Source organism: Mustela nivalis (assembly GCF_964662115.1).
Source record: "Mustela nivalis genome assembly, chromosome: 15".
NCBI lineage: Eukaryota > Metazoa > Chordata > Mammalia > Carnivora > Mustelidae > Mustela > Mustela nivalis.
The window spans coordinates 46,328,881-46,354,715 of record NC_139034.1 but is presented as its reverse complement, the minus strand read 5'-3'; the positions used below and the strand labels follow the sequence as shown (position 1 = coordinate 46,354,715).

Genomic DNA, 25,835 nt, shown 5'->3' with positions numbered 1-25,835 from the left:
GAGACCCTGTGCGCGAGGGTAGATGGCACCTTTTGTAGCTTGCAGTTTAAATTCCAGAACAGCATACAAAACAAGAGTGTTGTAGAAACTTTCTGCTTTTTTCTTTGCTCACGGCAGACACCGCTGGGAAAAACAGAGAGGGAAATGTGAGAAGTGGGCCAGGTGTAACCAGATGTGAAGAGTTTACCAGCTGTAACAACCCCTGGCTCACACTGTTAGAGACGTGGTTGGGAGAAATATTTCGTATACTTTAGAACTTCCTTTTTGGCCACCACCTTGACCCAAAATAACCATGAAAAAGAATGTATTAGAGCATGGTAATGTCCACAGTAAACCTCTCTGGCTGTGTCTGTGTCCTCAGGACTACATCGAACTTTCTTTTGAACTCCTTCTATTTGGAAATGAAAAAATAGGTGATAATGCTATTTCCTGTGTTATATCTAGTATATAATGATATTACCAAATTCATCATTTTAGAGTAATATAACCTACGAAATGAGAAGCTTTAGGGAATTTTATTTTCCATAAGCTTTTACATAAAGGCATTTAATCTGGGCATATGTGATTTGCTGTCTTCTACACATGCTGCAGTTGGCAGAAGAAATTATTTTTGTCATGCTCGTAAGGGACACACCATGTGATTTGCTGTATCACATCAAGTGATGTTATCGTATGACACAAACCTCAAATAACACCTTCTCTTAAACCACACCAGGCTGCATGGACTAGCAGGTTGAATGAAAGAACAGTGGCCACAAACAAGATGCTCAAATTTTGAGCATTAATATTATGTGTTTGCTTTTCAAATAAGCTGTTTTGTATGCATGTTCAAAGGCTTATATGCTCGATATGGATTTGTTCTTATGATGCACTTTTTCTAAAAGTCTTTAATATTTCTTGACCATTTAGAATTGCAGTGCAATCTTAATTTTTTTGGTAATTGTCAGTGTTGATTGTAGTGATTTTTAAAATCTAAAACAATAAATCATAACAGTAACAAATATGACTTCCAGTTATGTACCTTTTACCCTCATTCAACAAATCATTTTATTTGGTTGAAGAAAAAGGTAAACTATTTCTTGTATTTCTTTTTACACAGAGACAACAAAAAAGCGAAGAGGTGGGTATTCATGTTACAATAAACAAGCATTCCACACTTAATCCAAATGATACATAATACAAGTCTGCCATCTACTGACTACATTGGGTCAGAAAGCTCCTCTATGACAAGAAATGAATGCTTCGTAATTACTATTTAAATTTTAGTGGGATAAAGTAGTATTTTATATTTTGACCAGTTTTCAGTTCATAATAGTCTAAACAGATGGATTAGTATCTTCATAATATCCTCATTAGTATTCTCATATTCTAACCTCATAAAAGGTTATTTAAATATGGTAGGAGTAGCGTGTGCAAATATTATTATAAGCACTTCATCCTCCTTACCATGGCACTAAATCATCCCTGAAAATGTGGTCCCTAAAGAGAGCAAATAATTTAGAGTTTTTTACTATGTGATGATCTACAATGAAAAAACTTGGAGATTATGTATATTTAAGATTTTGTGAAGTCAGTGCTTTTATGAATTATGAAAAAAAACCCTGAAAATGAAGCATCCTAAACAAATATATCATTACTAGCATGTATGATAATTTTTTTTGTTTAAAAAGAATGAGGGCAAAATTTGTCAGAAAATAACATTGTACAAGATGTTATTGTATTTCTTTAAAACATTTTGTTTTTTAAAAGTCATATTTATGCCAATATTCACTTATATATATAAACATGCACAGAAAATTATTTCTTGAAAGATACACACCAAATTATTGATGGTGGCTACCAATTAGAATGTGAGAAAGGGAGAAACATTTTTATATAAAGGCATTATGTAGGAATAAATATATTTCAAAATAAATTTCCAATGGCTAACTGTGCTATACGTTATTTCCCCTTATCATTAAATTTAGTAAATTGTAATTGATTACATATATTTGATATTTTTTTCACTGAACATCTTAAATGTAAATGTAATTATGAGAACCAGTTTGAATACATAATTGTGTTTCAGGTTTCTAGTTAGGGTTTAGTTTTTTAAATAACATTCTTTAAAAATGCATATGAATGCTAAGAGCAAGTGGCAGTGGGGACAGGACAAATCTCTCCTTAAAAGTACAAGACAAACTCTAAAAAGATCAAACAAGCCAAAGATAGAAAATTACCAAATGCCAATCTCTAATAATGCCTTGGTTATTTTCTCTTATTATAATACTTCAATATAGTCCTTGGTATGAAAAATAGGCAAATGTTAAGATTCTTATTGTTCTTTCCTGTTGAATGGAAAATAGCAATGTAGGAATTGGGCCATGACTTAAAATTGAAAAATTTAAAAATTAGAGGACTTGTTAACTACTTTGGGGACCCCAATTTTACAAGACACTTAAATGCAGTCTATATGTTAAAATTTTTAAAAAGAGTTCCATCTTATAATAGGTTTCCTACTCAGTCTTCAAGTAAGTAGTAATTATCCAATTACCTTCAAAACTAACAAAAACACATGACTAATACTTGGACAGGAAATATTAAGAATATACCTTTTTGTCTTTAACGATATTAAGTCCTTATTAAAATAACTTCGGCCACTTATTGACTTTACATAGAGCGCAGGATTAGGCTTTTAGAGAGCAAGGAGTTGGCATAATAAGAAAAGAAAACGTTGCTGCAAACTCTGTGGCAGTCTGTAGCCTGTAAAACTTTTGTAGTAAACTTAATGCTAAAGAGAAAGCCATCTGTACCTTGTGGAATTAATTAACAATTGATTTAGAGTAGCAATAAATGCATACTTGCTATTATGATTCTGAAGAGTATTCTTTAGGGCCTAAGTCTGAAATGTAAGTTAAAGGAGCCCACTGAAAACAGCTAACTCAATTGTTTTTTGGCTTCCAATGTGAAATTCTTAATGATAATATGTTAACATAGGAAAACACCTAAGTGAAATAGGACCTAATGCTCTCTGGGTTCTCTAAATGCCCAGCGACATGGATTTATAGTGTAATTTGTCATAAGATACAGATAGGAGAGAAGTGGGTAAACTGACAAGTTTAACTGATTACACCAAGTAAAACACAAGAAATGTATTTGCTGCCGAAGCATGCAGGAGTTAAGAACTCTGTGTTTTCTTTTAAATTAAATTACATTCAAAGATGACATTGAACAAGGTTCAATGCCATAGCAGTTATAGTTTAAACTTCATAACAAGTAAACTCAGGTAAGAGGTGACGAATACTCGATCTTTGCAATCTATTTTTTTCTATTACTTTGAAAAGACAATGTTTTTTAAAGTCAGATGAAATGAACCAAGATAGAATAATATATTCTTCATACTTTTAAAGCTATTTTGGAGGGTAGGAAATAAACGAATTCTTGGGATAAGGCAATATTCACAGATATTTTAAATACACATTTTTAGCACACACAAGAAAGCATCTTGTGCAAATTTTGTATCCATTAGAGTGAAGGTCAAAATCAGTTAAGGCACACGAGTCCTAGTATTTGGTATAAATTTTTCAAATCCTTTGGCTTTAGATGGTCATAAAGACAACAATTTATGTTTTAATGATAGTTGCATAGACAATGTATGTGACACAATAACATGACGCTCAGTAAATATACTCCAACTCAAGAGCTTTTTCAATTGTGTATTTCTAGTAGTCAATTACATTTTTCTTGTTCTGTATAAAAGTGTGAAGGCAACTCAGTTATCTCAGAGAAAAATGGTTAACATAAAACACTATTATCAAAAGTCATATTATTTATGGATTTAAGGTAAAGCTAGTGACTTTTAAACCACAGAGACCCTCAGTGGGAGGAAACTGAGTAAAATCTGCATATAAAATAATTTTTTGGTTTAAGGAATATAAAAATTTATATATTTGTATATAATCATATATTATCTTTAAGCTTCACAAAATTAGAACCTGTTTTTGGGTAAAATGTAGACAAAAATCTTGATTTACTGATTTTTTTTTCTCTTTTCAGATAAAGTCATGGATTTCTGAATTGCAAAGGAGTTTAAAGAATCATATATGTAAGCCTTACTTCATTACTAAATCTCTTTTAAAAACATCTCAATGAGTAGAGTTGCACTGCTCATAAATTTCTATAGGACAGAAATTAATAGTTAAATTGTAGACACAGTCTTTATGTTCTTAAACAGCTAATGAGGTAACGAGCTACCATTTGATTACCGAATAATAACATTATATGAAAAGATCATCCCAGTTCTTTCTCCCATCTTAAAAACAAAATCTGACAAATACAGAATTTACATGTTTCTAAGCAAATGTTGAAGAATACCACTGGCTTTATTTGGTGGCTTAATATCCTGCAGAGGCCAGGAGAATACAATGTAGATATTAATGGTTTAAAACATTTTTACCAGATGCATACATTGTGAACTTTTTATTGTTTTTCATAAAGCTAAAATATTGATCATTTTGTTTATTCAGTGTGTTCTGTCATTAATAATTTATTGAACATGTACTTTATTCACAATTCTATACCAGAACGAGCAGGAAAAAAAAAATATCAGGTTCCAAGTGGCCTGCGATTTAGTTGCAAAGATAAAACATGAGTGATTCTATAATTAAACTTAATAATTTTCTATTCTCAAGAAGCTGCAGAAACAGAACCTTCATGGAAATAAGTTATATGCTAAATATTCAGAAAGCATTAAAACCGCAAACTCTATTCTAATGATCTTTCTACTCTATGACTATGTAGTAAATATTTAAAGCCGATGGAAATGAAAAACAAGCAGATACCTTGTTATTTTATTATTATTATTATTTTTAAGAGAACTGAGTGCTTCACCTGGAATGAGTCTTTCTTCTTATCCGATGTTTTAGGAAGCGAAAGTAAATAGAAACAAGATATGGACGGGCATGGGTAAGCCAAGGTCTGCCAGTCAGGGATGCAAGGTGGACCCTCATAAACAGTAGCCTCACTATAGAAGGCATTTATCTGTTCAGTTGAACAGGAAGTCTGGAGGCAGGCATTTCTAAGTCTGGCGCACCCATTTTCAGAGATACCCTCTTCTTTCAGACTCTCTTCTTCATGGCTGCGGGATGGCTCCCTCCCCTCCCGCCTCATGTTCTTGTTCCAGCAGGAAGAAAGAAGGATCACCCACCTCTTCATGGCAAGCATTTGACTGATTTTATCTAGAAGGAAAGACATCCTCAGCAAGTGAATGCTTACAGTTCTGTAGCCCAAACTATCTTACAAGCTACATCTAGCTGGAAAATGTCTAGAAGAAAAGAATTTAACTTGCCATGCTTGACAGAACCGAAAAGTCAGGTAGTGGGTAGTTTGGTTTGAATGATGAATAAGCCCAACTAGAGTGCATTGCACAATGAATGCACTCAAAATGGATTGATGATGAAATAGGGGTCTCGTTTTTTTCCCCCAAAAGCTTTTACAACGCTTTCCAGTATCTCATCTGACAAGCTATTCTATATGCTGGCACATGTAGCCTCTTCTTCCATGCTCTACTTTACAATCATTATTACTTTTGTCCGTATCTTTGATTGATTTGTCCTATATATTTTCAGAGAGAAATCTCAATGAAAGTCATACAGTTTTCAATTTGTTTGAGATAGTTTCTGTTACAAATGTTTTTATAATGGAATGATGCCCTATGTGGTGGTCACTGAAAATGGATGTACAAACGGTTTTAATATGGAAAGAGCTCAAGAATGAACCAAAATAGTCTGAGCAGTTATAACCCAGCTTGCCCAACTAACAATGAAAACTCCAAGTGAACGTATTGAACATACTGAGATCAGATAGCAGTTCAAAAGGTTCTTCAATAATGACCTTGTGACCATTTAAGCTGTGTGTACCTAGCTTAGGGAAACTATTTTATCCTGGGGTCATTAGCTTATTTAAAGATTGGAAAGATTAGAAAAGATTGAAAAGATTAGATTGAAAATAAGGCTTAATATATTTACAGGATTTTAAAATGAATGCTCCATGAGTTATTTTATAGGCTCCAGCACATTTGGTTCTAGTCTTGATTACTAAACATTATAGCTAACTTTTAAAATGTACAAACGGTTAATACCAGGCATCGTTCTATATGCATTACTTACATAAACTCATTTAGTCCTCATTAGAATTCTGTGCAGTGGTAACTATTATTTTCCCCATTCTATAAGTTAGGGAAATAAGGCACAGGGAAAGTTAAGTAAATTTCCCAAAGCCACATAACGGGCAGGCTGGGATTTAAACTAAGGAATTCTCCATAATTAGACTTGTAGAGTAGTTACAAGCATTATCTACCTATAACATGAATTATAATACTTTTTCTTAAAGCGGTATTGATGGTTTTTATCTGGATGATAAGGGTAACCCTTATTTGGATGTTTATCTTATTTATCGAAGGAAGATTTTGTAACAGTTTGCATAAATGTCTGAAATTTAGGAAAATGCTCTACTCAGACTGTCTCCTGAAATATTTATTGACTACATATATATCCCGTGTTTATGATATCCATAATTAATAAATAAGTAAGTGTCTTTTTTGTTAATGGGAAACAAGGGTACGCAAGATGCATGTCTTGCTATTCTACTACTGTGCATCTCTTTGTGAAACTTTAATAAACTGCACCAGAACCAATGTATGGTGAATTTAATACAGTGGGAGAGAATAAAACCACATCTGCCACAAAAATATCCATCACTAGTTCCATATTCTCAATGGCTTCTGCAAGCTGGTAATAAGGAGATATAAATGATTGGACTCTGCCAATTTCTAGTTGTGCAGCTAGTATAAAATACGGGGATTATAAAATGTTCCTCTGTCACATATTTTGGCGGTGATTGGAGTATCTAGTGAAATATGGGATTTTATTCTTAGCACTTTAAGTTAATAACAATAACTGTAAAACTAATATTGTTCTTTCCAGTAATTGCCGCCATCCATCACGCTGCCGAGGAACGCAGGAGCAAATACGGGCCACTTTGTTTCAGCGCAGGCTCCTGGGTAACACTACAGTCTTATTACTGAGTCTTTTCTACTTAAAACATTATTCAAAGAAATTATATAGTAATGAAATCATATATTTAAAGGGAAGCACAAAACGGAGTGTGATAATGGTTATATTTTCTCCAGCGATCTTGCCACCTACACCCTGACCTGGCGTTCTGAGGATATCAAGTTGTTACAAATACAGAACTCCTTGTAAAGGTAATGATAAGGTTGTATTCAAATTATAGTCTCCGAACACATACAATGCTTTTCCAAAGAGAAAAAGAAAAATGCAAATTGTGAATAGATTGTTTTCGCTTTGACAATAAGGGTGCTGGGCAAGACATTTACAACATCTTCATGAAATTATTTTAAGTCTAAGCCTACTACATCATGGTAGAACCATGAGTAAAAAGGGAAATGAAATCAACAAATGTATACCTTTTTTCCCGAGTTAATATTTATAGTTAAGTTTCTAAGTGAAACTTTTCTCTGCTCCTGGTGCTGCTGGTTTCCCACCGGGGCACTGCATTAGTAACAGGTGACTTATTATTAATGTGCACTTTAAAAATAGCTCACCAGTCATATCAACTGCCAACTCTAATATTCATTTGAATTTTTCAAAGTATCCTGGATGTTAAGTCTCATTTCACAATTACTTAAAGGTGAAAGGGCAGGCTGCTATGGGAAAGTCATTAAATTTTCTCAGAAAAGACCAGTTAACTTGAAGCAGAAAGAGAAATGAATAGAAGAAGTGGGAGTAATGAAACCCACGGTCAATCAGGACTGGCGTTGGGAAGGAGGCGGACCAGGAATCAGAGTAGATGTGCAACCCAAGGATCCTTTCCTCACTGGCTCTCTTCCCTACCTCCTTTTGTGCATCCATGTTTTCTCTTCGCCCACTGGTCTGCGCCTTCTAGTTCCATGCAGTGGAACTGTCCTAGCCCTCAAATTCATAGTTAATCCTCAAGAAGGACCAGGTCAATTCTAAATGGCAGATCCAGATTAGATTGTGGGACCCACTTCTGGCACAGAGTGGGTATAGTGAATGCTATAGCCTGGACTCTGGGACCCCCTGCTTGGACCTGCAACTTTTCAGACTCCAGGGGTTTAGAGGTCCTTGGATCTCAGAAACGAAGTAAGTGAAGTATCCAATCAAACTGTGAAGGGCGGCAGAATAAGAAACTCCAAAAGATGCCACTTTTACATAAGGATTATTTTGAGCTAAAGCCATTTGAAAAACAGCAGATGGAAGCAGAACATTCTCATTTACCCTTTTCTTTCTGAAAACAGGAGAGAACTCCAATGTGAAAGATGCCCTCCCTGTACTAAGGAAAAAAATCTCATCAACAGGGAAAATTCTGTACAAAGGGGTTGTACAGCATCTGTAATAAATTATTTTTGTTAAAATAGTTTTGTTTAAACAATATTATCTTTCTTTAGCACCCCCAATTGCCTTGGTTCAACCTAATATAAAAGAATTTAGGTTTTACCACTTCTTTGGGTCCTCATTCCCCAAAGAGGCCTTGTATAGCATGTAAAACTTACATAAATATGTATGTTTTCCCTCCTACCAATCCGTCTCAGGTTAATTTAATTCTTAGTCACAGCTAAAAACCCAAAGAGAATAAAGGTAAAGGTTTGCCTTGCCTGCAACTGTGAGCTTTAGCTGCCACTCAGTTACTTTGGGCTTCCTCTATCAAGAGACCAATAGCAAGAAAAAGAGTTATGATCATGGCAGGTGTAACCAAGATGCCAAGGCACCTACTAAAATCTTACATGACCTGTTACCAGTGGAATGAAATTACATTAAAAAACATGTAGTGTAAAGGATGGACTGCAAGGGGTGCTCAACACCACCAAAATCCTCCCCTTTCAAGATAAAGGCACTGATTCCCCAGGGCTGGGAGGATGGCTTACTGATGGCTCATGGCTGAGTCCCTCCCCAGTTCCTGCTATCAGCCTTGGCATACTTTGGTCAAGGTCATGGCCCCTTCTGTAGGCAGTTTGTACCAATGGCTGGTCTACGTGCAGAGGCACAAAGGTGTCTTTAAAATATAAATACTTGCTGGGGGGAGGGGGTTTGGGAGAAGGGGGTGGGATTATGGACATTGGGGAGGGTATGTGCTTTGGTGAGTTCTGTGAAGTGTGTAAACCTGGTGATTCACAGACCTGTACCCCTGGGGATAAAAATATATGTTTATAAAAAATAAAAAATTAATAAAAAAAATATAAATACTTCTGGGAGACTAACTGATGCCAACTGAGATCAGCTATTTGAAACAATGTTGTATCTCAACTTCTCCTTTTGCCCTTTCCTGCTTGTCTCTCTTCCTCACAATTGGCTGTTTCCCAAACCCATGACCTACTGGAACAGTGTTCTGAGAATCAAGGATTTAAGAATCAATCTAAGATTCCTATTCAAGATAGTGACATGGGAAGTTCCTGAACTTACCTCCTCCCATAGAAACATTTTATCTATAGATATGTAAGGAAAAAATTTCCTCTGGGGAAAAAAAAAAAAAAAAAAAAAAAACATCACAACTAGATGAGCAACTCCTGCATTGAGGAAATGAGGGGGGAAAAGTCCAGATCAAAGCAGGTATGAGAGACTAAGACACGTTCTCACTATTAAGCACTCCTTCCAGTACAGTGACCCACAATCAGAAGGGAACTTAAAACCTGGAGACGTACCCTGAGGAGGGAAGGATTTAAATGCTACATCAGGTATCCCCAATTTTAAGACCTACACCTAAAAGATGAGCCTCCAAAACATAGCACTGAAAGCCAAGAGAACTTGTATCCACAAGACCCACAAGTTTATATCAAACTAAGAAGTGGGTCTTCAAGGTCTCATGGCACAGACTTACCGACCCCAAGGTCCAGTGTAGAGGAAGCAGACTGTAAAGCACCCAGACTTTGTGATAGAGGTTCATTTGCTTGGTCTTACAGTGTTGACCTGAAAGAGGCAGGCATCTAATTTAACATACATCTAGGAACTGACAGAAACCCTCTTCAGGGACAGAGGCTGTCTGGTGCCATCTTTAAACTTCTTTGTTACACTCAAGAACAACAGTATCCAGGAAGGTGGCTTTTATATATATCTGGGGCTGTGGTTTTTTGCATCTGGCAGTCAGGAAACATCACAAGTTCACTTAACCCTGTTTGGCCAGCAGGGCTTGGATTCTTAGATCTCATTAGACAATATGTGTTCTTGGCCAACTATCACCTGAAAGGCACTATAGAGACAACAAATTGAAATAGATGCCAGTCTTGCGTGAAATAGGCCTTTTTTCTTGTCCTGGAACCTTAGCCTAAAGGTCAGGCTTCTGGTTTGATATATAACTAAAGACTTGCTTAGTTGCTCTCAGGAAACAGAAGCTGGTGGACATCATTCTGATATTCTCTCTCTACCTCACTCCAGCTGACTGGTATCTCCAAGAAAGAAGCTTATACCCATAGTCTGATGTTTCAGTTTGTGCAATTGCTACCTGAGATCATCTCTAGATCACCTAGTTCTGATGGCCAGCAGAGTCTACATCCCTCTGGGTCTCAGAGGACTGTCATAAACAGAGATACAGATGTTGGCCAGCTGCCATACCTAGGGGCACAATTAGAGACAATAGGCTGAGGTGCCTAGGATTTAGCATATCTTCATAGTATCAGCCTGAATGGCAGACTTCTATTTAAACACACATCTAAGGGGCCAATGTGATCCTCTCCAGAGTCCACAAAGGTCGAGTATGATATTCACCCTTCAATGCACCAGTTTTTATATCTGGTGCCCTGACTTAATGTGGCTGCTGCCTAGAAAAACACATTTGGTTGGCAGTAACGGCCAGGAGCTTGGGTTCCTTGGTCAAATGAGACTAACAAATGGAGAGACAGCTCTTGGCTGCCTACCACCCCCACAGGAGAGGTACCAGACCAAAACATCCCCCTCATCTTTCTCTGAAAAAGGCCCATTTGCTTATCCTGGAACTTCAGCATGAAAGCAGGCTTTTGGTCTGGGACACATCTAGGAGCCTAAGGAGGTGGTTTGTAAGGATGGAGGCTAGTGGACACCAGCTTGGTACCTTCTGTCTTAAACACTTATGTGGCACCCTGACTATTGCAACTGCTGCTTAGGGGACAGATCAACAGCATCCAGTTCTGGTGCCCAGAATGGCTTAGGCTTGTGGTCCCACAGAACTATATATATATTAGCATACTTTAAAAGCTGTTGCTTGACCGTCAGGCTGCCAATCAGCCAGAATCTAGGTACTGGGATCTCACCCTTTGGGACTCGGGTCTTAGCACATCTTCAATATTGGAAGGCACTAAAAATGAAATAGGCTGCTCAGACAACCAACATGTAGGACAGTGTGAATGATAAGGTTCACCTCCTACGAGATAACTGCCTTAATACTAAGGTTCATCTCCTGTGAGATAAAATGCCTTACAGTGTCTGATTTATCCATTGCATAGAAACAACACAAAGAGAGTTAAAGAAAATGAAGAAACAAAGGGACATGTTCCAAATAAAAGATGAATCCTCAGGAAAAAAATCCTTCATGAAATTCTTAATTAAAAGGCCAAATTTGTGATTAAAAACACAGTCATATCTTTACATATAAAGACTATAAAGATAGTTTTCTGATCTCAGAAGAACAGATGAACATGCGAGAACTTCCACAAAGAGAAAATATAAGAAACTGCAAAATAGAAGTCACAGAAATAAAAACTAAAGTAACCAGAAAATATATTAAAGAAGTTTAGCAAACTAGACAAAGCAGAAGAAAAAAAAAATCCATGAACTGAGCACAGGATAGTAGAGCTCAATCATAACTACAAAATAAGAAAAATAAAAAGATAGTGGGAAAACACCAAGCAGACTAATATTCAACTTCTAGGGGTCCCAGAAGAAGAATAAATGGGTAAAAGGCTTATCTGAAGATTTAATGGCTGAAAACTTCCCTAACCAGTGGAAAGAAACGCATCCAGTTTGCAGAAGCCCAGAGTTCCAAATAAATGGGGCCTATAGAGACCTACAAGAAGACACATTATAATTAAAATTATAACTCTCAAATATTAAGGCAAGGACAGATTCTTAAAAGCATCAAGAAAAAAACCAACTTATCAGATTTTGCAGGCCAAAAGGGAATGGCATGATATATATGATATATCCAAAGAGCTGGGAAAAAGTCTTCTGATTAGGACTAGTCTACTGAAAAGAGTTAAGAGTTTTCCAGAGAAGCAAAAGCTAAAGCTAAAGAAGTATATCACCACTGGACTGACCTTACCAAAAAAAGAAAAAAAAAAAGAAGATGCTTTTGAGTTGAATAAAAAGGGTGGTGATTAGTAACAGAAAATAAGTACATATCTTACTGGTAAATAGTTGGTAAAATTCAGAATAATCTTGCGTAGAATAATTACTTATAAAACTAGCATGAAGATTGAATAATATAAATATAACTACAATAATTCAGTAAGAGATACACAAAATGAAAAATAAACTGTAAAATTAAACACAAAATAGTGGGTGGGGATAGGGGAGAGGGAGCTGTGACATGTAAAGCCTCATGGTAACCACAAAGGAAAATCTATAGCAGATACACAATAGATAAAGAGAAATCTAAGCAAACCACTAAGGAATTCATCAAACTGTAAAAGAAAGAAAGAAGGAAAGGAAAAAAGGAAAGGAGGGAACTACAAAACAACCAGAAAACAACTAATGAAATGACAGTAAGTATATATGTACCTATAATTATTTTACATTTTAATGACTAACTTGTCTAATCAAGACATAAGTAGCTAAATGAATTTGAAAGAAACCATACATATGCAGCCAACAAAGACTCACTTCAATAGTAAAGACATAGGCTGAACATGGAGATATGAAAAATAATATTCTAAGCAAACGGAAATCAAAAGAAAGCTGGAGTAGCTGTACTTATATCAGAAAAAGGGAGGTTTTAAAATGAAGTCAGTAATAAGACATGAAAAAGGTCATCACATAATGATAAAGGGGTCAATCAAAAAAAATATAACTTATCTAAATCATTATGTACCCAACATAGGAGCACCTAAATATGTAAAGCAATAATTAAGAGATCTAAAGGAAAAAATAGCAATAAAATAATAGTAGGGGACTTTAATCATCCACTTGCATCAATGGATAGATTATTCAGAGAGTCAGCAAGAAAACATCAACCTTAAATGACATGTTAGAGTGGATGGACTTACATACATATGGAACATTCCATCCCAAAGCAAGTGAATATACATTCTTCTCAAGTGCACAGGGAACATGCCCCAGGGTAGATCATATGTTAGGCCACAGAACAAGCTTAATAAATTTAAGACTGAAATAATATCAAGAATCTTTGACTATAAATGTATTAGAAATCAATAAGAAACTGGAAAATTCACAAATGTGGAAATTAAATAATAGTCTACTGAAAAACCTATGGGTCAAAGAAGAATTTGAAAACAGAAGTAAATAAAATACCCTGAAAACAGAAATAAACAAAATACCCTGAGACAAAAGAAATGAAATACATTTGATACCAAACTTACAGAATGAAGCAAAGCAGTTCTAAGAGGAAGGTTTATAGCAATCAATCTCTACATGGGAAACAAGAAAATCTTAACAACAAAAAAATCCTAACTTTATACCTCAAGGAACTACAACAAGAAGAATAAACAAAGTTCAAAGTTAGAGGGAGGAAATAAGATAAGAGCAGAAATAAATGAAATAGAGATGAAAAAGACAATAGAAAAGATCTATGAAATGAGCTGTTTTTTAAAAAAATAAATTGATAGGGGCGCCTGGGTGGCTCAGTGGGTTAAGCCTCTGCCTTCGGCTCAGGTCATGATCCCAGGGGCCTGGGATCGAGTCCCACATTGGGCTCTCTGCTCAGCAGGGAGCCTGCTTCTCCTCATCTCTCTCTCTGTCTGTCTCTCTGCCTATTTGTGATCTCTCTCTCTCTGTCAAATAAATAAATAAAAAAAAATCTTTAAAAAAAAATAACAAATAAATTGATAAACCTTTAGCTAGACTAAAAACAATATTGAGAAAACTAAGCATTAAGCAATTATACATTGGTGAACCTAGAAGAAATGGACAAATTTCTGGAAACAGAATTTAACAAGACCCAATCATGAGGAAACAGGTAATCAGAACAGAGCAATTACTAGGAAGGAGATTAAATCAGTAATCAAAAATCTCACAAAACAAACTGAGGGTTGCTGGGGGGAGGGGGTTTGGGAGAAGGGGGTGGTATTATGGACATTGGGGAGGGTATGTGTTTTGGTGAGTTCTGTGAAGTGTGTAAACCTGGTGATTCACAGACCTGTACCCCTGGGGATAAAATATATGTTTATAAAAAATAAAAATTATATTAAAGATTTAAAAAATAAAAAAAAAAATAAAAAAATAAAAAAAAACAAAAAAAACCTCACAACACACAAAATTCCAAGACCAGATGGCTTCACTGGTAAATTCTACCAAACATTTAAAAAAGAATTAATATCAGACATTTCTCAAACTTTTCCAAGAGATAGCAGTGGAAAACACTATTTAGGAGATCAGCATTATCCTGATAACCAATACCTGACAAGGACACATAAGAAAATTATAGACCAATATCTTTAATGAACATAGATCCAAAAATCCTCAACAAAATATTAGTAAACTGAACTCAACAATACATTGAAAGGATCATACATCATTTCAGGTGATACTTATTAAAGGATGGTTCAACATCTGCAAATCATTCAATGTGATAAACTATATTAACAAAATGAAGGATAAAAATCACATCATTTTCCTAGATCTAGAAAAAGAATTTGACAAAATTCAAAACCCAGTTATGATAAAACTCTCCATAACTAGATGTAGAGGGGACAACCCTTAACATAAGAAATGCTATGCACGATAATCCTACAGCTCACATAATATTAAATGGTAGAAAGTTGAAAGCTTTTTCTCAAGATCAGGGACAACACAAGGGTACTCTCACCACTTTTTCCCAACAGTACTGGAAGTCCTTGCCATACCAATCGGGCAACAAAAGAAAATTAAAGGCATCCAAATTGGGAATGACATAGAACAGGAGATGACATGTATCATGTATGAAAAACCCTAAAGACTACCCCACCAAAAAACCTCTTAAATTTAGTAAGGTCTGAAGATACAGAATTATTACGCAAAAACTTGTTGCAATTCTATACACTAGTATTAAAATTCCAGAAAGAAAAATTTTTAAACATGGATGGAACTAGAGCGTGTCATGCTTAGCGAAATAAGTCAAGCAGAGAAAGACAACTATCATATGATCTCCCTGATATGAGGAAGTGGTGATGCAACATGGGGGCTTAAGTGGGTACGAGAAGAATCAATGAAACAAGATGGGATTGGGAGGGAGACAAACCATAAGTTACTCTTAATCTCACAAAACAAACTGAGGGTTGCTGGGGGGAGGGGATTTGGGATAAGGGGGTGGGATTATGGACATTGGGGAGGGTATGTGCTTTGGTGAGTGCTGTGAAGTGTGTAAACCTGGTGATTCACAGACCTGTACCCCTGGGGATAAAAATATATGTTTATAAAAAATAAAAATTAATTTTAAAAAATTCCATTTACAATAGCATACAGAAGAAAATATTTAGAAATAAATTTATCTGAGAAGATCAACCACCTATACAATGAAATGTATAAAGCACCAATGAAAGGAATTGAAGGAAACACAAATACAAAGATATTCTCTTTTAATAGATTTGAAGAATACTGTTAAACTATCAATGGTAATTAAAACAATTTATAGGTTGAATGGCAGCCCCATCAAAATTCAAATGACATTTTTGAGAGCTAGAACAATCTTAAAATCTCTATGGAAACAAAAAGGAGGGAACTTGGGAACAAAAGACCCCAGATAGCCAAAGAAATATTGATTAGAATAAATGTGTTCAATTGTCATAATAACAGACCTACAAAACAATGGAACAGAATAGAGGGCTCAGAAATACACTCACGTATATATGATCAATTAGCTTCTGACAAATTAGACAACAGTCTCTTTAATAAATGGTTGTGGAGAAACCAGACAGCCATATACCAAAGAAGGAAACTGGGCCACTAATTTGTACAATTAACAAAAATTAACTCAAAATGTATTAAAAAATTGAATATAGCCTGAAATCATAAAACTCTAGAAGAAAACATAGGAGTTTGACATTCATTTTAGCAATGCTATTTTTTGGATTGGACACCAAAAGCAGAGGCAACAGAAGCAAAAATCAAGTGGGCTATATAAAAAATTCTACCTAGCAAAGGAAATCATCACCAAGATAAATAGGCAACCTACCAAATGGGAGAAAATAGTTGTAAAACATATCTGGTAAGGGCTTACTATCCAAAATATATAAAGAACTCCTAGAACTCAAAAGCAAAAAACAAACAAAAAAACTCCAAATAGTCAAAAAATGGACAGAGGACCTGAATAGACATTTTTCCAAAGAGGGCATACTGATGTCCAATAGCTACATGAAACATGTTCAACACCACTAATCAACAAAGAAATGCAAATCAAAAGCACTGTGAGATATCACTTCACACTCCTTAGAATGACTATTATCAATAAGACAAGAAAAAACAAATGTTGGCTAGGATGTGGAAAAATAATCTTTGGGCACTGTTGGTTGGAATGTAATAGATGCAGCCACTATGGAAAACAGTATGAAGGTTCCTCAAAAAATTAAAAATAGAACTACTATATGATTGAGCAATTCTGTTTCTGGGTATTTAAAGAAAACAAAAACAATAATTCAAAAAGATATGAACCCCTTTTCATAGTATCACTGATTATAATAGCCAAGATAAGGAAACAATCTAAGTATCCATGGATGGATGAATGGATAAAATGTGGTTATATATACATAATGGAATATTATTAAACCATAAAAAGAAGGAATCTTGCTCTCTACAAAAATATAGACAGACTCAAGGGCATTGTGTTAAGTGAAAGAAGTTAGAAAAAGATAAATACCATATCATGTCCCTTACATGTATAATCTTTAAAGTCATAATACAAAGAACAGATTGGTGATTGCTAGAGGTGGGGGTGGGGCTAGACAAAACAGCTGAAGGAGGTAAAAAAGTACAAACTTCTGGCTATAATATAAAGAAATCTTGGGGATATAATGTCCAGTATGGTGACTGTAGTTAACAACATAGTATAGCAAATTTTAAAGTTCCTAAGAGAGTAAATCTTTAAAGTTACATAACTATAAAAATCACTTAGATTAACTACAAAGGATAAGAAATCGAAGAAAGTAAAGGTTTTATTATTATTTTAACAAAGAATATTGCTTTGGGGAAACTCACTTCAGAGCCACATTAAATAGGCCAAAAGGTGCATTTGTAAGAATTTAAAAATTCAATAATGTCTATAATAATTTTTATATTAAAAATATGCATTTACATAAAATTCAGTATGGATACTGTATGAATATATATGCATCCTAATAATCAAATTCTTGCTTTTTCTTAAAATAGCCTAATCACATTCCTAATAGGTGAAATTAAATGTAAGTAAAAAGTAAGAAAACGTATATTGTATATCATAATGTATAATTCATTAAAAGAAGTAAGTATATGTAATATATAGTTTGATATATCTGCTTTTTCAGGTCTTTATAGCATTGTTTGTCTATCTTTAAGAAAAAGGAAGAAATCTAAGGATATGTGCATTTAAAATTTAATCATACATTAGTCTGCTAGGGCTATACCAACACAGACTGCGTGGTTTAAATGACAGAAATTTTTTTTCTTACAGGTCTAAAGGCTTGCATCTAACATCAAGATACCAGCAAGAGTTGAGATCTCTGTTCTGGTGAGACCGCTGCTCTGAGGTGGCAGCTAGCCACTATTCACTATATCCTCATATGACCTGTACATACTCAGAGAGAGAGGTCTCTAGTGTCTCTTCTTGTTCTTGTAATGACACCAATCCTCCAGAACTAGGACCCTACCCTTATGGCCTTGTTTAATCTTAATCACCTCCTTATAACTCCATTTCCACGTATAGTCACAGTGGGAGTTCAGGCTTCAACATATGAATTTTGGGGTTACACAAACCAGTTCATAACAAGCAAGTATGACCTTAGATATTAAATAAGCTTTAAAAGGAAATGGAGCAAGGCAGCTTTACAAGTTGAGGTGTGAAACATTAAGTTGTTTATTAAATACATAGTCAGCCCAATTTGCTCATTTCATATGTATAAGCATGTAACTTAGGGACATTATAAGACGTGGTATAATTCAGCCAACTTGACCTGTCTCGGGAGAGTAGACTATGTGCATTCTTTCCAAATTTGTTTTTAGTAACTTCATGTTGACAGCCTGAAATGAGTCACAGTACTTTAAATAATAAAGAAGTTTGGAAAAAGCTACACATTGGGGCTCCTCCAGCACATCACTGTTTGGAGAATAGGGAGTTGAAGAATTTAAAAACATGTACTTGTAAAGATAAAATGTACTAAACAAAAAGGTGTGTTTATTTCATAAAAATCGAATGACAGACAACTGACCTAATGGAAGCAGCTAGAGATTTATGTTTTTTTACTCCAGAAAGTTTTTTTGTTTTGTTTTGTTTTGTTAGGACGAGCTTCACAAAAGAGGAAACTTTTAAGAGGTCAATATTCTAACAAATTGCACCTCAGCAATAAAATTTTTCAATGCCAAGTGCAACCTGTAAAGAGACAGTATGTCAAAGTAACCCTATCAGAATACATTTTAGGACAATTTGCTCATTTATTCATCTAATATTGAATCAGGTAAGGTCATATGCTCTGCCTTGCCCAAGGTATATAAACCTGTAAGGGTCTCTTTACCTGAAGAGCTTAGAGTCTAGAGACAAAACAGACATTCTATCAACAAATCAATATAAAACTACAAATGTGGAAGAGTGCTGTTAAGATCATGAAAATTTTCCATGGTAGAAAAAGACAAGGACAGATCTAATTAGAAAGGATGTTTGGAGAAGACCTCTTTGAGATGATGATATTTAGAGTGAGATTTGGAGGATGAAAAGAAACAGGCTGTGTGAAGATCCACAGGAAATGCACTCCTGGCAGATAAAACAGCATGAAAGGGCACTAAGTAGGACAGTTCTGGGCTTGTTTTATGAACTGAAAGCAGGGTGTTTTGGCTAGAGCAGAGGTTGTGACTCATATGTCTATTGGGGCCAGTCAGGTAAATAAGTAAAGTAGAAGGGTATCTTTAATAGCACTCTTTTTACCCAGATACACTTTGTTTCTATGTTAAAGTAATCTTAATTGTGTTCTTCCCAAAGGGACACTCTGATTACATGTTAAAAACACACGAGTATTTTTCACTAACGCAAAGAAATATGCTCTGCTGTATGGAGATTTTATGATACACTGGTCTCCTGGGTCCATGTTTTGTTTTCTCCCTCAACTTTGCAATACTGAAAACAACAGTGCAATCTCAGTGATCAGTAACAATGATAGTAGATCCTAGTATCAATATAGCAATAGGATTGGGGGGGTTGTCTCTGGTAAACTGAGAGTACATGCTTCTCACATAGATCAGAGTCACTATACAACCTGACTGATTTTGCCATGAATGAAGGAGGGTCCAGGTTTGTCGAGGGCTTATAATTTTTTAAGAGGAGTTTAGATCTAGATTTTTTCATGTAATTTCCATATTTCACAATATTGGCCAATAATGCAAATTATAAAAAACAAACAGCACAATAATTATTACCAAGACTAAACGAGAACTAAACAAAACCTGAAGAGAGCCTGGGATTTTATCCTAACAAATTAACCTTCATATTTCATCAGTGCTGCAAGATGTAAGACTCCTGTGTCAGGGACAAGGGACAGTTTATTGATCACATTATAACTTCATTCAGGTTATCAGTTGGTTCCCCCAGCCTCAAATTCCCACTGATCAGTGCAAGGGGGCCAGCCAACACCAGCAAAAATAGTGGACTGCATTATAGCAGAAGAACCCTCATTTTAGAAAATCTAAATATTTTATAATGGCAGGAATCAGGTCTGCCATTTTGCTCTGGGGGAAGACACTTTTTTTTTTTTTTAAATCTTCAAATTCAAGCAAACCCTTTGCTCTAGATGGAAGCTATTTCTATATTCAAGACTGCTCATTATGTGAGCATACTTATAAAATTTTCCTGCAACAATAGACCGTATCTCCAAGTGCAAGAATTGTCTCTCAACATCCATAGTCCTCTAAATTTTCAGTCTTTGCACTAAAGTATAGTGGCTGAAGGAAAGAGTCATTTAAAATGATGTTTCTAGGGGTGCGTAGGTGGCTCAGTCAATTACGTGGCTGCCTTTGGCTCAGGTCATGATCACAGAATCCTGGGATCGAGCCCCACATCAAGCTCTTTACTCAGTAGGGAGCCTGCTTCTCTCTCTCCCTCTGTTCCCCGGCTCATGCTCTCTCTCACTCTAGCACAAATAAATGGATAAAATATTTTAAAAAATAAATAAAATGATGTTTCTAGAGATAGGCAAGAGCTAGGTTGTATACAGGCTTATAGGCCACAGAAAGATGGCTCTTTTTATATTGAGTTCAGTTGGAGCCCATTGTTAGATACCAAGAATAAGAGTAGCATGGATCACTTTACGCTTTCAAAAGAACATTTTTGTAGTTAAAGAATGGACTTGACAGGCACCCTATTGAAAGACACCTCAAGATGTCTAGACATGATCGGATAGTCTGGTTAAAATGCTGTTAAGTGCAGTTAGAGAAACATGGATTAATTTTTATACCATCTAAAGGTTGGATCTATAGACTTGATCAATGCATAGGGAAGATAATGGTGATAAAATAATTAGAATAGTCTCACAGTTTTTGGCTTGAAAATCCAGGAGAACATTTGGCCTTATATTTATTTGAAAGGAAAAGTTAGGGAAGTAGTATGTTCTAGGGCAAAAAAAAAGTTACATTTTTGATATGTTATCTTTCAGATGCCATAGAACATTCAGGGGCATAAACAAAGTAGGAAGTTGACTATATAATTTAAATATTCAGAGAAGTGTTTTCTATTACACATGTAAAGTTGGAAGTGCTTGTCACATAGATGGCATTAAGGTGATTAGTGTGAATGGAATCACATCAGGAGGAAACAGTGGCGGACAGCAGAAAAAGAACCTAAGGGTTGATGACTGAAAAAATCCCCACAATTTTAAGAAACAGTTTAGGAAACTGAGAAACAAATTAATAAAAATTTTTCAGAGTCAGAAGGAAAAAGGAGAGCACGGACAAGTTGCAATAGAGACTGAGAATTTTTCTATGAGGAAGATGTCCATCAAATGACACTTAGAAAAAGTGAGACAAAGACAGATGTATCCACTGGGTTTGCAAACATGGAGGTCAGAAGGAAAAGAGCGTGAGACTGGTGGAAGAATGGTATGGTGACGAAGCAGACGCAAAACAAGCTGATGATTTTCAAAATGTTTTCTATGAAGAAAAGAGAAGATGTAACTTCAGTGGGTTGAAGAATCAAGGTACAGTTTTTCTTTAAGAGGGATAATTTTTTAAAGCATCATTAATTCCTAGTGGGACTGATTCTACTGAGAAGGAGATACAGATAATGTGGGAGAAATCAGTGGATTATAAGTCATGTAACTGTGATCCACAGCCTTTGTGGAGAGATTGTCCTTTGATTAAATGTGAATTTTTTCTATTTTCACAGAAGAAAACCAGAAGATAAATTCAGAAACAAATATTCACTTAAGATTTTACTTAAGTGAACATGAGGGGATTTATGCCCTTGGCTTTTATTTTTGTAATGACATAAATAAAATCAATAGAGAGTAAAGCAATGGTAGGTTTGAGAAAAAAGGAAAAGATAGACTATAATTGAGAGAGTGAGTGATCTTTGTTAAATGTCCCAATGAGGTTAGCATTCACAAATCTATAGCAGCACACCAATTCCAGGATGGGGTACTCTCTCTAGAAATAACCCTCCTACTCCATTAATAAAACATAGAGATGATACTGGAATTCATCCATAGCTGGAGTACCCAAGACTAAGATCTGGAGACGAAAGGCCATTTTAAAGGAGTGATTGCAATGATGAACTACAGAATCTACACCAGTTAAAGAAGGCAGCAAAGCTGGGGTCTGTCCAGGAAAACAAACAATACACGGTTAGCATAAATGGATTGTGTCTTTTCATGAGAGTGAAAAGGTGTTACTCTGAGATGGCTTGGGGAGGGGACATGGATAGATGGATAATAGCGGTTTGATAGGATATGCAAATTTGTGATTTTAGATGCTCAGCAGTTTCTAGTGATGACGGTTTCCAAGGCATTTTCCCAGAAGTGAAGGAGAAGAAAGGTTCATTGGTGATCAAAGAACAGAGACGCTCAGGGTCCTCTCGAACTATATTGCACTCACTGAGATCAATTTATATGTGGAACAGACAGGAATATTGTGAAGCAGATAATAAGACCAGCAATGAATAAGGAAAATAATCAGAAATTCAGGATATACTAAAAATAATCATTGGTATTCTTGTTAAAATACACAGTTTCTGGATACTATTTCTGGAGGAACTGAATCTGTACACTTAGGTAGCACTTCAAAGTCTTTTCTGTTGCCAATTACCGATGGTGATTTCTATCATCAGGAGTTCAAGACACACTGAGTTAGGACAAAGGAATTATAGAGAATGATAGGAGACAGGAATCCAGCTATTAGAGGTTTTCCAATGTCAAAATGAGAGAAACAGACTTTATAGTGGAAGGACTGGGGCAAGTATACCAGTGGGATATGAGGCATGGTGTGTAATGATAAAGTTGAAACTTCAGTCAGGCAGCCAGAGGATTAGTACTGGGGATTTACCAACAACTGATTTGGATGTGGAAATGCCTCTTCAATTTCTTTTAGCTAATCTTCCTCCTCCTCACAAAGAATATCACATTGGGAAGAACTATTACTAGGGCTTGGCGGGCTAGTTAATGAGATTTCTAAACTCAAAGTATATTTAGAAAAATGGCTTCATTTATTTACTGCTTTTTAGTGTTACAATAGATAAATAAATAGGCATATTCTTTGTGCCTTGGTGTACAGGCTGCTCCCATACCAACTGGCAGATCTAGAAATTGTTGCTTGCTGGTATGATGGTGCGCCAACTGAATAACTAGATGGAGAATACTTGATGAAATGCCAAATGTGCTTTGCTCACACCATTATAATGTGGATTGATAAAAATAAGAATAGGGAAGGGGCTATTATTAAATATATTTAGTGCTTGAACATAAAATGTAGGTGAAAATAAATTGTACTGTAAGCTAATAATAGTGCCACTGGAGATCACCAGAAACTACCTGGATTTGGTCCTCTCCTTATCAATTTTTAACTGTTTCTACTGTTGGTTGAGGTATGACCTTAATGTAAGACTAAATCGGATACCATAAATGAGAGTGTATAGAGTTCTTATCTCATAGAGCATTAGGTTCCATTTTTCTTATACCTTATAATATTGACATAGACCCATTGGTTTCCCTGTAATTTATTGTATTTTTAAATTCAATTTATTGTGTGCTCTTGAATGGGCAACTAACCTCACTTTGGTTTTCTAGATGACAGAGGATCTAGAAAATGATATATAATTTCCTCCTACTTAACCTAAATTCATAAACTAAGCTTCTGTGTTTTTATTATTTTATCAATATCTCTTTATTCCTTACAGTATACTAGCCATTGTGCTAACAAGTAATGAATATCATATTTATTTTTACTACAACAAAGCTTAAAATGTCTTATTCCCATTTGTATGGGGAATCAGATTCAGAAAGATTTAATGACCTACCTTAGACCAAATTGCTGGTAAGTGACTGAATCAGGGGTTCAAAATCAGGTGTTCTTTCTCCTAGTTATAGCTCCCTTTACTACTATTCCCAAAGCAGTACAATTCTGTCTTGTTGAAAATAATACACGGTTTCTCCAATAGAGTGAGAATAGTTACAAAAATAACTCATAATAAATTTGATTAGAAATTAAATGTTTTGGGATTTAAACAATAGATAAGGGGCACCTAGGTGGCTCAGTGGGTTAAAGCCTCTGCCTTCAGCTCAGGTCATGATTCCCAGGGTCCTGGGATCGAGCCCCGCATCGGGCTCTCTGCTCCACAAGGAGCCTGCTTCCCCCTCTCTCTTTGCCTGCCTCTCTGCCTATTTGTGATCTCTGTCTGTCAAATAAATAAAATCTTTAAAAAAAAATAGATCACTTTAGAGTAATAAGATTTTCATGTAATTCAGAAATTGAAGTATAAACTTGTAGGGCATATGACATTCTTGTTGGGAAGAAATAACAAATCCATGGGGAAAATATTCCAGAGGAAAATTTATGAAAGAAAGTGGCAAAGACTGGGAAACTCAAGATGTTTCCAAAGAAGAATTATAGGTTTGGCTGGTAACAATGAATGGAGTTGTAGGATATAAGAATGGAAAGGTTCATCTGGGTCAGGTCTCAGAAACTCAGAAAAACCAGGACAAGGAATTTTAGGGGGGAAAAAAAAGGTAGACTTTAAAGTATCGAATTACAATTATACTGTGAGATTAATCTGGCAAAGCTTCTTAGGGTCATGAAATAATAAAGATCGGAATTGGGTGTTGGTTGTGAGAAAGGAAAGAATAATACAGCCTCGTTGACTAGATGGGAGTTAAGATGTGGGGTGCAAGAATAACATTTCTATTTCTGGTTTGGTCAATATCATAATCTCATAAACAGGTAAAACTTGCAGAAGGAGAAGACAGATTAAGGAAGGGTGATAGTTTGTGGTAGGAGAATATAGAATTCCAATAAGAAACTGGGAATGCCATATTCAGATGAAAACTTGGAATAAGAAATGAGGATGTGGATATAGAATTGATAATAAATCTTCTGAGTGTGAATGTTTAGAGCTAAAATTTTGAGTAGCAACTAAATGCCAAATATTGTTCCAACTAATAACAATATTTTTCTATTCCTACAACAGACTCATGATATAAGCACAATATTAAAATCAGCATTTTCCTGGTTGGCTCAGCTGGTTAAACATCCAACTCTTGATTTTGGCTGAGGTCATGATCTCAGTGCCCTGAGATTGAGCCCTCAGGAGAGTCTGCTTAAGATTCTCCTTCTCCCTCTGATCCTTCCCCCACTCACACATGTGCTAGCTTGCTCTCTCAAATAATATATAAATATATTTATATATTTATATATATTTTAATATATAATATTAATAATAAATAAAATAAGCATTTTAGCAGATGAAGAAATGATTAAATGGAAATCATGGTGGATAGAGCCAAACAGTTTTATTCTAGAACACTTGTTCTTAACCCTTACACTGTTCAGCCAACAATGAGAGTGAGGGGAGAAAAAATAAATAAAGAATGTTATAAATGGGACAGGAACACCATGGAGTACAGAACATTTTAAGAGAAAGGAGATGGAATTAACATTTGGTACAAAGGAGTTCATGGATATAGCCACTGAGAAATTTCTGCTAAATTTCATCATAGGTAAATGTACGTTTGACAAATAATTTGATAAAAAAATGGAGAAATGAGCAATAACAGAGGAGTATATGGAAATTTACTACTCTAACACTTTTTTAATGATATTACTTTTTCCAGTGAACAAGAAGAGGTTCTGGTTCAAGATGGCAACATAGGAAAATGTTAAATTCACGTACCATGGATGCACTGAATCTATAGCTACTTTTGCAACAATTTCCTCTGGAAAAAGACTACAAACTAGTTAAGCAACTCCTACACATTGGGC

The 25,835-nt window shown here is 35.4% G+C and overlaps 1 long non-coding RNA gene across 2 annotated transcripts in view; it reads left to right on the top strand.

The window, feature by feature from the left end:
• The window catches only part of LOC309849171, a 136,649-nt gene extending 118,193 nt beyond the window's left edge, over positions 1 to 18,456 (top strand). The window contains exons 3-5 of one of the 2 annotated variants that reach the window (XR_014303537.1): positions 4,036 to 4,084; positions 6,963 to 7,039; positions 17,842 to 18,456. This is a non-coding gene — a long non-coding RNA (uncharacterized lncRNA). Of the gene's footprint in view, positions 1 to 4,035; positions 4,085 to 6,962; positions 7,040 to 7,168; positions 7,242 to 17,841 lie in introns of those variants that run through there. The other variant, XR_014303538.1, reaches the window with a different exon arrangement.
• Positions 18,457 to 25,835: the final 7,379 nt, after the last annotated feature.